The sequence below is a fragment of the Diospyros lotus genome, chromosome 12 (assembly GCF_014633365.1).
Source record: "Diospyros lotus cultivar Yz01 chromosome 12, ASM1463336v1, whole genome shotgun sequence".
NCBI classification, from domain to species: domain Eukaryota; kingdom Viridiplantae; phylum Streptophyta; class Magnoliopsida; order Ericales; family Ebenaceae; genus Diospyros; species Diospyros lotus.
In genome coordinates this window covers 29,776,907-29,788,243 of record NC_068349.1, presented here as the reverse complement: position 1 = coordinate 29,788,243, position 11,337 = coordinate 29,776,907, and positions in this window count along the sequence as shown.

Below are 11,337 nucleotides of genomic sequence, written 5' to 3'. Positions count from 1 at the left end.
GAACCTACAACACCCTTATTCAACCCTCTACAGGATTATAAAAAGAAATCAGACTTATCTTGTAGTTTCGATATCGTTTGGCATGCTTTACAGTGATTACCTAAACTTTCCCGACAAGGCCATTTCTCTCTCATTCTTTGGCAGATTTTCTGCCTTTCTCTGGCAGCGTTTCCTCTCTCAAACTCCCTTCTTTTTCCTCCTTTCTTGGTGCCCAAATGAATAACCCAAAATCCCTCATTTATAGGAAACTTCAGTGAACCAAATCGCGTCACGTGTCGCGTCATCATTTCATCGATGTGCATCCAACCAAAGTGTGCCACGTGTCCCTAATATTTTGAACCTCTACATGTTTAATTAGATTTTCCAATATTCTCATCATTACATCCCACATGGTTTAATTCATTTTTCTATATTTCCCATCATTACACCTTTAATTAACAACTACATCCAACATGGTTAATTGCATTTTTCACATTCTCATCATTGCTCATGATTATATTTCCAACAACTTGCTAGCCCATTTGGTTCCCCTAACCACTTAGTTAGTAGATATTTTAAGTTTCTCACAAATAACCCCTTAGCCCAAAAGTTCTTTTCCCTTATGTCACTTGAGCCCTAGAATTGCTTAATCCCTTCCAAAATCCCTTAAGATGATGATCGCTTGCTTTAGCCTCCACAATCCTTCGGAAATCCTTCATTTGTTCCTCTAAAGTTCACTCGAGAATCACACATGTGCCTATCGAATCTTTCAATTTCAAAGGAAATGCTTTATTTCCTCAAGTATCATATCCGAGTTTGAAAATCTGGGGTGTTACATTTGCTGTTTCTGGGGCTGGGTCATTAGGCCTTGGAGTCCCAATTCTTATCACTCGTCTTAGGGCCCTCAAAGGGTTATCTTGAGATCTCCATTGTTCTCCCCCCACACATGTTTGTCCCATGTGGGGAATGTGGATGTTCGGCATCAATTCATGCAAAAGAGCAGTTATCCCCTATAGCCTTTTCATGTTCTCTTCGTTGTTCGTCCTAAGCTCATCATTCTGGTGCTTCAGCTCTTCAAAATTCTTCTGTAGCTGTTCATAATCCGATAGTGGGACCGTGAGTGGAGCTACACCAAAGGGTCCTGGAGGTACTGAAGTCACCGCTGGGTTCCTTCGAGGAATCGAAGACTATCCCAGGGAGTGTTGTTCCGAATTTGCTGGTATTAGGGGTGGGACCTGCCTCTCTTGCCTTACCGCCTATCTCCACCATCCGACGGCGTGTACCTCCCCATGTTCCGAATGCTCCATATCCCCCAGTCTCTTAGTCTGATTGCCTTTGAGCATTGGAATGTTTTTCGAGCTCACCTCATTATCTAGATGATCTTCCAAAAGTCTAGGTACCGTGGGGTGTACTTGGCTAGGGTATCTTGTCCTGGTGCGAGCACTCATTCAAGTTGGGTTAGGTGGGTTCGCCAAACTGGTTAATCTTGTCCCTCTCGGCATCTTGTGTTAAGATTGGCTTTTAGTTTTGTTTCTCGCAAATGGCGCCAAATTCACTACAAAAAAAGTAGCTTTTAGTGGCCACTTTTACCGGTGGCCAGAAGATATTTGTCACAAATACAACTATTAGTGGCGCCCAAAAACTGTTTGTCACTAAAAAGGCATGTTTAATGGCGGCCAAAAAAATTCGCCACTAAAGAGTTCATTATTTGTGACGGCCGCGATTTGTGGCCACTAAAGGTACATTATTGTGACAATCGGATTTGGCACCCACTAAAAGTAAGCTTATTTGTGAGGGTTGGCATGGGCGACCACTAAAAGTACATTATTAGTGACGGCCATAGGCGAGGGTCACTAAAGATGCAGTATTTGTAACTTGTAATTGTTTGGGTACCAACATGCTTATTTGTGACAGCCAGTGTTAGTGGGCACAAAAAGCGCATTATTAGTGACGGTCGGCCTAGGCGGCCACTAAAAGAGCATTATTAGTGACGGACACGAGTGGCGGCCACTAAAGGTGGAGTGTTGGTGCCCGTCCCCTTGGTGCCCAACATGCTTATGCTTATTTGTGACAGTCGGCCTAGGCGGCCACAAAAGGTGCATTATTAGTGACGGTCACAAGTGGCGGCCACTAAAAGTGGAGTATTTTTCCTCAACCAAACTTGTTTGTGATAGCTGCCATTGACAGGCACTAAAAGTGCATTATTGTTGAGGGCCACTGTTGGCGGTCACTAAAAGTATAAATCCTTGGGGGAGTGGTTTGACTGATTATACTTATTTGTGATGGCCAAGTATGGCGGCCACTAAAAGTGGATTATTATGAAAACCAAGTACAACGGCTAAGCTATACTTATTTGTGACGGCTAACTTTGACTGTCACTAAAAGTGAATTATTAATAAAAAAAAAGTATAATAATGTTTTAATATAAAATGTCACATAAAATATTAAATATAATTAATAATTAATAAAAAAATATTTTATTAAAAAGTATATTTTAATATATTTTTATTTCATAATAGAACTCATTCCTCTTTTAATATTCTTAAGAAGTATATTTTTTATTTCAATATATTTTTATAATTAATTATTAATAATATACTTATTCTTACAGTTAATTATAAATAAAAAACATTTGTTATAACCTACGGGAAGCTTGAGTAAGTATATTATTAATAATAATTATAATTATTAATAATATACTAATTTTTATAATTATATTAATAATATATTTTATAATTAATTATTAATAATATATTTTATATTTTTAAAATATAAAATATAATTAATAATTAAAAACAAAGTATCTTTTTATTTATAAAAATTTAAAAATAAACAAAATATATTTTTTACTACCTCTTCATCTCCCTCCCTCATCTCTCCCGCCTCCATATTCATTTCCCTCCATCTCCCTCATCTTGCCTTCATCTCTCCCGCCTCCACCCCATCACCTTCACCGTCTGAGTACCGCAACATCTCTTTCTCCGGCTTCGTCTCCTTCTTTGGCTTCGGCTCCTTCTCCTTCTTTTCTCCGTCTCTATCTTCGGCTTCTCGTCACTGGCGCTGCCGTTCGTGTTCTCGTTCATGTTCTCGTCACTAGCCTTGCCGGTACTGTTTCACCTCTGAAACACCACTAATCAATCTCAAATCTGTTACTTCTTTCTGTTAACTTCTTGGTTATCACATTTTCACTGATCTTCAATTTGTCTTTTACAATTTCACTGGAGATCTGATGAATAAGTGGTTCAATCTATGCTTATCATCTGAAAATCTAATTGATCGCGAAAATATCTATGTGAAAAATGTGTGTGTGGTTTGTGATACGCAAGTGCATTGTTATTTCGTACCTGTAGGCTTTAGTTTTTACGATGTGATGTTGTTTACTGACCGTCATTGGATTGGTTTGTAGATGTTGGATCTATTTGATTGATTGGTGCTCTGTTCTTAGACTGTTTACTGCAAGTCTATACTAGTTTGATGAGGAAGCAAGGCTATTTTTGCTGCAAAGAATATTATATCAGATAGTGCATGTTTTCACACAATGGTGTTATAGTTGGTTTGGCAAATTTTGTTGCAATTCACCCTTCTAGATGATTACTAATAGAAGACATGAATAGTTTACACAGTTTAGTCTGAGACTTCTATGTCCGTTTCTACCAAATTATGTAAGATGTGCTAATTTCAAATTATTCACAAGTTCTAAAGCTCAAAATCTTAGTGCAAAATGGTGATTCTGTGGTATGTCATTTATGGTTGTAATGTCCTCTCATCATAAACCATCTAGCAGATTGTTGGCCCACTTGGTTTTGAACTCTATCTAATAGTGTATGAATCTATAGTTTTTACCAATAATAAGGAACACTGGAACATAATCATCTGTATTCTGTCATTAAAGTCATAAATTAATGACAGAATTAGAATGCAAGTGATGCATCCATTATTTGTAGTAATAGAATAGAAGTACTACTTCCTTAATAGATCTATGGGCTCACTTTGATAAGTGTTTCGAAGTGTGAAAGAGTAACTTTTTAGTAAGAGTCAAAATTAATGCAATGCATAGTTTGTGGAAAAAGAGTCCATTTTATTTTTTGTAAATAAAATGTAATGGTATTTTATACAAAATACAGATGTCACTCTTGTGAAATCTCCTGATTGGTGCAAAACCAAGTTCAACTCTGTCCTTTTTTAATCTTTTTCTTTCTAAATTTGGACGTTTAGTGGTGGCACATGTTTTGTCACTTAGGCACCCATAAGATACATTACAAGTTTGAGAAAGGAAGAAAAGAAGAAAAAAATTGTTGGATTAGATATAAAGAGAAAATAACAATTTATTATACACTATCGTAATATATATATATATATATATTACCTTATATGCCTTATGGATACATTTGGAGTCCTCACCTTGTTCCAAAGCCAAAAGGTAGTTGTTTAGATATTTTGTTTTACTATGTTTATACCATTTAACTTGTTTATATAATGTAATTATTGAGTTTTCTTCTAATCACCTTTTATGTCAGATTTGACCTCAGAAATAGAAAAACAAAAAAATTGTTTATTTCATACGTGAAGAAGTCCCTTTATGTGTTCATGCTCATTTCAAGAATTTTGTTGATTCTTGTGGTGTGACCAATACCGCTAGCTGCCTTACTTTGGCAATGAGGAAAACATTAGGCCACTGCACAGGGGCTATGAATACTAAGTTATCTTTTTTCTTTTTCTTTTTTTTCTTTTGTTGGCCAAGGGAGGGGGTTGGTTTTCTAGCCTGATTTTTGTTTGTCCACCTCCTGTCATTAAGTTTGTTTAGAGCCGTGGTGACAAGAAAAGATACAAGATGTTGAACTATTATGTAAAGAGGGGAGGGGGAATCCTTAATTTTTCCTTGGAGTTGGCCTAATCTCATATGCTCAGATTCAATTCTCACAACTTTCATAAACTTAAGTAGACTCAATGTATATAAAAAGAAGAAAAAATATTTCTATCAACCAATGTGAAACAAAAGACACTATAGATCATTTGAAATATCACTTGGTTTATAACAAAAAAACACTAGAAAAGTCTTTATTTTTTTTTGTAATGAATAGTGGATAAAATGAAACAAAGTATATATTTAGTAAAAGAGATAAAAAAAAAAAACTTAATGAAAAACATTTAAAATGAATTGTAAATGTCTGATAAAAAAATTAAATATTAAAAATTAATAAAATAAGTTCATATAATTGAGCTCAACGTTTCAATCATGTTGTTATCATATAAATAGAATTGTAAATGGGGGAATGTTCACATACTACGAGGGAGAGGGAGAGTGAGCTTGTTCTGTAGTTTCTTTAATAATAATAGAGAGAGACACAAATGCACACGCATGAAGTTTCACTGAGAAAAATAGCTTGGGGTATAGTTTGGAAACAGTACATGTTTAGTTTCAACATACAAAAATTTTTAAATTTGTTGGACCATTCCAATCCTCACAGCATCCATCATCTTAACCAATAAGCTGCCTTGGTTTTAGCAAGTAACTCATTGGTGCATGCATTTTCTCAATAAATAGCCACAGCTCTCACATAGACTTAATTAGATCTATCGAAAACTACACAATTATTTATGCATTTAAACTTTATATATATATGTATAACATCATATATATGATTGACTTGTGGCCTATTTGCTTTATTAGTGGTTAGTTTTCATAGTTGCATGTGTATTGGTTGTTAACCTTTGAAATTTTATTGCCACCCTTCTCATTTTTCTGATGTTTGTTAATCTAAATATTGTCACCCTCCCCATTTCCATTGCAGTGTTGGTTTGTTTTCAAATCGTTGCGTTATTTGGGATTGTATTTGCATCGTAAGAGGTATGTATCCCTTGAGTGATGGGGATTTTATCACTCCCTCCGGGTGGTGGGAGATCACCCTAATTTATAAGTATGGAATATTAGTGAATATATATATATGTACATGTACATTGACATTGTGTATGTACATACTCTGTGAGTGATGGGGATTTTATCACTCCCTCCAGGTGGTGGGAGATTACCATAATTTATAGGTATGAAATATTAGTGAATATATATATATGTACATTGACATTGTGTATGTACATACCCCGTGAGTGATGGGGATTTTGTCATTCCCTTCGAGTGGTGGGAAATCACCCTAATTTATAGGTATGAAATATTAGTGAATATATATATGTATATTGACATTGTGTATGTACATACCCCTTGAGTGAAGAATTGAAGGAGTACTTATGGGAGGCCAGTGTTCAAACGTATGATGCCTCAAAGAAACAAAATTTTTAGATGCATGCAGCTATTTTATGGACTATTAATGACTTTCCTACCTATGCAAATTTGTCTGGATATAATACAAAGGGAAAGTGGGCTTGTCCTTGTTGCAACAAACACACTGAGTCTCGTTGGCTAAGTTATGGGAAAAAATTTGGTTATATGGGCCATCGTCAGTTTTTACATAGGAACCATAAATTGCGTAATAATAAAGTTCATTTCAATGGGGAGGTAGAACGAAGGGACCGACCTCCACAATTGTCCGGATATGATGTGTTTGAACAATTATGCACTGTTGAAAAAGGAAAATGGGATAATTCTAATGATACTTGGCTAAAACATTGGAAGAAAAAAAGTATCTTCTTTGAGTTGCCTTATTGGAAAGAACTTTTGTTGGGTCACAATCTAGATGTTATGCACATTGAAAAAAATGTATGTGACAATGTCATTGGAACGATCATGCATATTCAAGGAAAATTGACAGATGGTAAGAAAGCTCGCATGGACTTGAAAGAGATGGGCATTAGAGAGACACTCCACCTCCTCAGTGAAGATGATAAAATACCTCTTGCATGTTACATGTTGTCTTCAAAAGAAAAATTGATGTTGTGTGAATTTTTGAAAGAAGTTAAAGTACTAGATGGTCATTCGTCAAATATCTTAAGGTGTGTTAATATCAAGGAGTGCAAAATCTTGTCTTTAAAGAGTCATGATTGCCACATTCTTATGCAACAATTACTCCCTCTTGCTATACGGGGCCTTTTCCCTAAGGATGTTTCTGGTGCATTGATTGAATTGAGAAACTTTTTTTCAAGAGATTTGTTCCAAAGTATTGAGGGTTGAAAGGTTAAATGAACTTGAGCTCCAAATTGCTGAAACTCTTTGCAAATTAGAACGAATCTTCCTTCCAACTTTTTTCAACATTATGTAACACTTGCCTATTCACTTACCTAGTGTAAGATTGCCAGCCCTGTCCAATATCGTTGGATGTATCCAATTGAAAGGTTTGTACATGTTCTTATTCATACTAGTTTTTTTGGGAAAAAAAAAAAAGTTTACCCTTTATTAAGGAGTTTAAGAAAATTTATCAATTTCTTTGATAGGTATTTACGCACATTGAAATATTATGTGCATAATAAGAGTCCTCCAGAGGGTTCAATTGCAGAGGGATATCTTGTAAAAGAATGCCTAAATTTTTGTTCTAGAAACCTAAAAGGATGTGAAACAAAATTCAATCGCGTTGAAAGAAATGCTGGCGGGGATGGTGTGAAAACAATTGGTGGATTATTTGTGTTTACTCAAACAGGTCGTGCTTTAGGAAAAACGACTCAATGTGAGCTTGGAAGAGAGGAATGGTCCTAAGCTCGATTATGTGTCCTTAAAAATTGTGATGAAATCCAATCATTCATAGAGTAGGTGATAATTTTGACATGTTTTATACCAATTAATTTATAATAATTATTTTTCCATGGAATTTCTCTTACCGCTTTTGTGTGTAATTTAAAATAGAGAACACAAACAATTGGTGGTCCAATCTCTAGCCCATTCCCATCCTAGAAACGTAGAAAACATTCACAATAGAGAATTCTCAAGTTTGTTTTAGCATCAAGTATATTAAGATCCAATATGTAGTATTTAAATGTTTTGTGGTTAACATGCCATCCATTTAAACTATATTGTTATTTAACCCATTTCTCTTTAAATGGATAGGTGACACAAATGTATAATTTATAAAATGGCAAAGTCACCAATCATTTGTTATCACTTGCTTGAGGGCCAAATCATGGTGCATTGTCATACAAAGGCTACATTGTTAATGGTTTTCGGTTCCACACTCGAGATCGAGAGAAAGAATTGAAAACTTAAAATAGTGGAGTTTTCGTGAGAGGGGAAACTAATAGTTTTGCAACTACGAGAGATGGTAACCTAACCCTTGGTAATGTGGATTACTATGGCGTGTTAATGAATATTATCGAATTGCAATATCTTGGTGGTTTACAAGTAGTACTATTCAAGTGTGATTGGAGAGATGTATACAATAAAGGAAGAGGAATCAAGACAAATAATTACAGGTTCACTTCCTTAAATTTTGATAGATCATTGCAGACTAATGAACCATTTATACTTGCTTGCCAAGCTGAACAGGTGTTTTATGTAAGGGAAATGGGGGAACCTAATTAGTATGTTGTTCAACGATCACAAACTCGAGACTATTATGAAGTGGATGCCTATGAAGCCACCAGTGATGAACCATTTCAACAAAATGATCTGTCAAACATTGGCCAATGTTCAACCCAAGATGCGGATCTAAATGATTGTGAATTTTCATGCCATAGAAGTGACATTCTGCTAGAGATTGAATTTGAAGAAGGGATATCAAGACAACGAAGGAAAAGAATGTATCCTTCAGTTAAGGGAAAGAAAAAGACTAGAGGAAGAAAGAAACAAAAACCAGTTTTAAGCGATGATGATTGATTGTATATGTCTTACTTACTTAGTTTTGATATTTTTTTTTCCTCTATTTTTCTGAAGCTTAGTGTTTCTTTTTTCTTTAGTCACTTTCTATATATAAGTCTATGTTGTAGCCAATGGAGGGTATAGCTGAAACCAACGAACAGACACTCGTCACACCACCTAATTTTGATCCATCTACAAGACAAAGTTGCGCTGGTAAGAAATAATTAGCTATGTTTTAACAGTTTGGTTTTCTCATATGTAAAATGATAAAATAATTATTATTTTTTATTTATCATATACTTATTGTATAGGATCATCATCATCTAATGCAAGAAAAAGAGGTTGAGGGAAAACAAAGAATAAAATACTAACATCTTTGGCTCCAGGTCAAAAATTCCCATTGGAATTCAATAATTATGGTCAAGCCATTTGATCAAATGCTAATGTGTTTGCAAGTCATATTGGCAAGATTGTTAAAATATGTGAAAATGCACCAATTTCTTGCAAGCGTTGGGAAGATGTTCCACAAGACAATAAGAATAAAATGTATTCTTATGTACTGTTAAGATTAGTACTTATTCTATATTATACTTATATGATATTGTATTAAATCATTCTTCATGACTTATAACGTTTTCTTTTAACTTGTGTAGGAGAAATTTGAATTTGAAGAAAATGAAGTAAGAAAAAATTGGATCTTTAGAAAAATGAGAAGGGCTTTTGCAAACCATAGATATAGGTTGAAGGCTGACTATTATGATGCATATGACAATGATGATGATCGAATTAAGTTTTCCCCAACAACAGTCGACCAAGGACAATGGAGACAATTTGTTACTTGGTTGAGCTCACATGAGTTTCAGGTATTCTATACCCTTTACTTTTTTTATGCACAAGTCATTTTAATTATTTAAAACATGATTATTGTATTTGGTCTTACATATAGGTTGCTTGTGCTCGTAATAAGTCTAATCGGTCAAAGCAAACAATGACTAAAACTACAGACACTAGAAGTTTTGCTCAAATTAGAGCTGAACAGGTATAATTTAAGTCATTTATACATCTTTCTCATTAATAATTTTTTTTTTTGTTGATTAACTTGTCTATTTAATACAAGCTAAAATATTAGGACACGAACTGTGTGCATGGGAAATGTTTAAGGTGACACACAAGAAAAAAGATGGGTTAATGGTTAATTCAACATCAAAAGAAATAGTGGTAAATTTTATTTTAAGCAGTTTATGTTGTTATTGTGATATATATTTTAATATTATGTTATAACATATCTATTTTATTTTTTATCAAATTTCAGGACAAAATTCAATCTTTAGTAACCTAAAGAGCTGAGGAAGAACCTTCTCAAGCTATTGATGAAAATGAAATTCTTTTTGAAGTAATGGGAAGAGAAAGACATGGACGTGTTCGTGGGTATAGATTTGGACCAACTCCTTCCTCTGTCCTTGGAAAGATTCCATCTCGTCATGAGCTTGTTATAGAACTAGAACAAATGCGACAACATAATAATGGTTTGAAAAATGAAATGCAACTTTTGGAAGAGAAAAATGAAGCGTTGTCGACAGAATTGGACCAAGTCAAAGAAAGATAATCAATTTTTGAAACTTTTATGGAAGATGTTAGGGCATGAAGGATTAGAAATAACAATTGACTAGACTTAATTGTTTGATGTCTTTTTTTGATGTAAAGTGCTAGATGTCTTTTTTTTATGACAATGTGAATGTAAATTGCTAGATATCTTTTTTTTTTATGACAATGTAAATGTAAAGTGCTAGTCAAGTATTAATTGACTAGAGTTGTTTTCTAAAGTTTCTTGATGATTAGAATGGTGTTTATTTTGGATGTTATTACGGGTATTTCCCGCTCTACTCTTTATGGGTTGGACTTAATTTAGTGGGCTAGCCCAACCGCTTAAGATCTAGTATACCTCGAGCTGAGCTCATTGACACGAGCTCCCACATCGTTGGAGTCCAAGCTCATGTGGTGGGTCTAAGTGAGCTCCCGGTAATGCCTCTAACTCAGAACCCTATTCGAGGAAACTCCCAGCTACATTTCGAGCGAGCTCCCAGCGACCAGTATAGTTTGTCGGCCCAACCGATCAGCTCGCATGACAGGAGGGACGTATGCTATGGAATACCAGTAGGTTAGGGGCTGCCCTAGCTGGACCATTCAGGCCCACTTTCGTGGCCCATTTGACCGACCCATGCCAGTCCCATCCTGGCCCTTTTGCAACAACATCATTACAGCCACATCTGGGTTTCTGTGCGTTCACCTTAAATTCCATCCCCATTAATGATGGATCCTATCCTCATTAATGACAGATCCCATTAACATTAATGAGGGTTCCGTCAGCACCTTGCTGTTGCAGGGATGTTCTCGCCGATGCCAGGTATTCTGTCCCATCTCCTGCAAATGTACTACACATGCAAGGGGACATCCCCTCTTATATATCAGCCAGCTCTTTTGAGAGCCAGGGTATGTTTTTTTCTTCAGCCCACTTACACATATCTTGCACTTACTTACTCGCTCACTGACTTGGCATCGGAGTACCTTGCAGGGACAGGCCGGTGGGTTAAAAAATCAGACTAGATATCCCATTTTCTCCC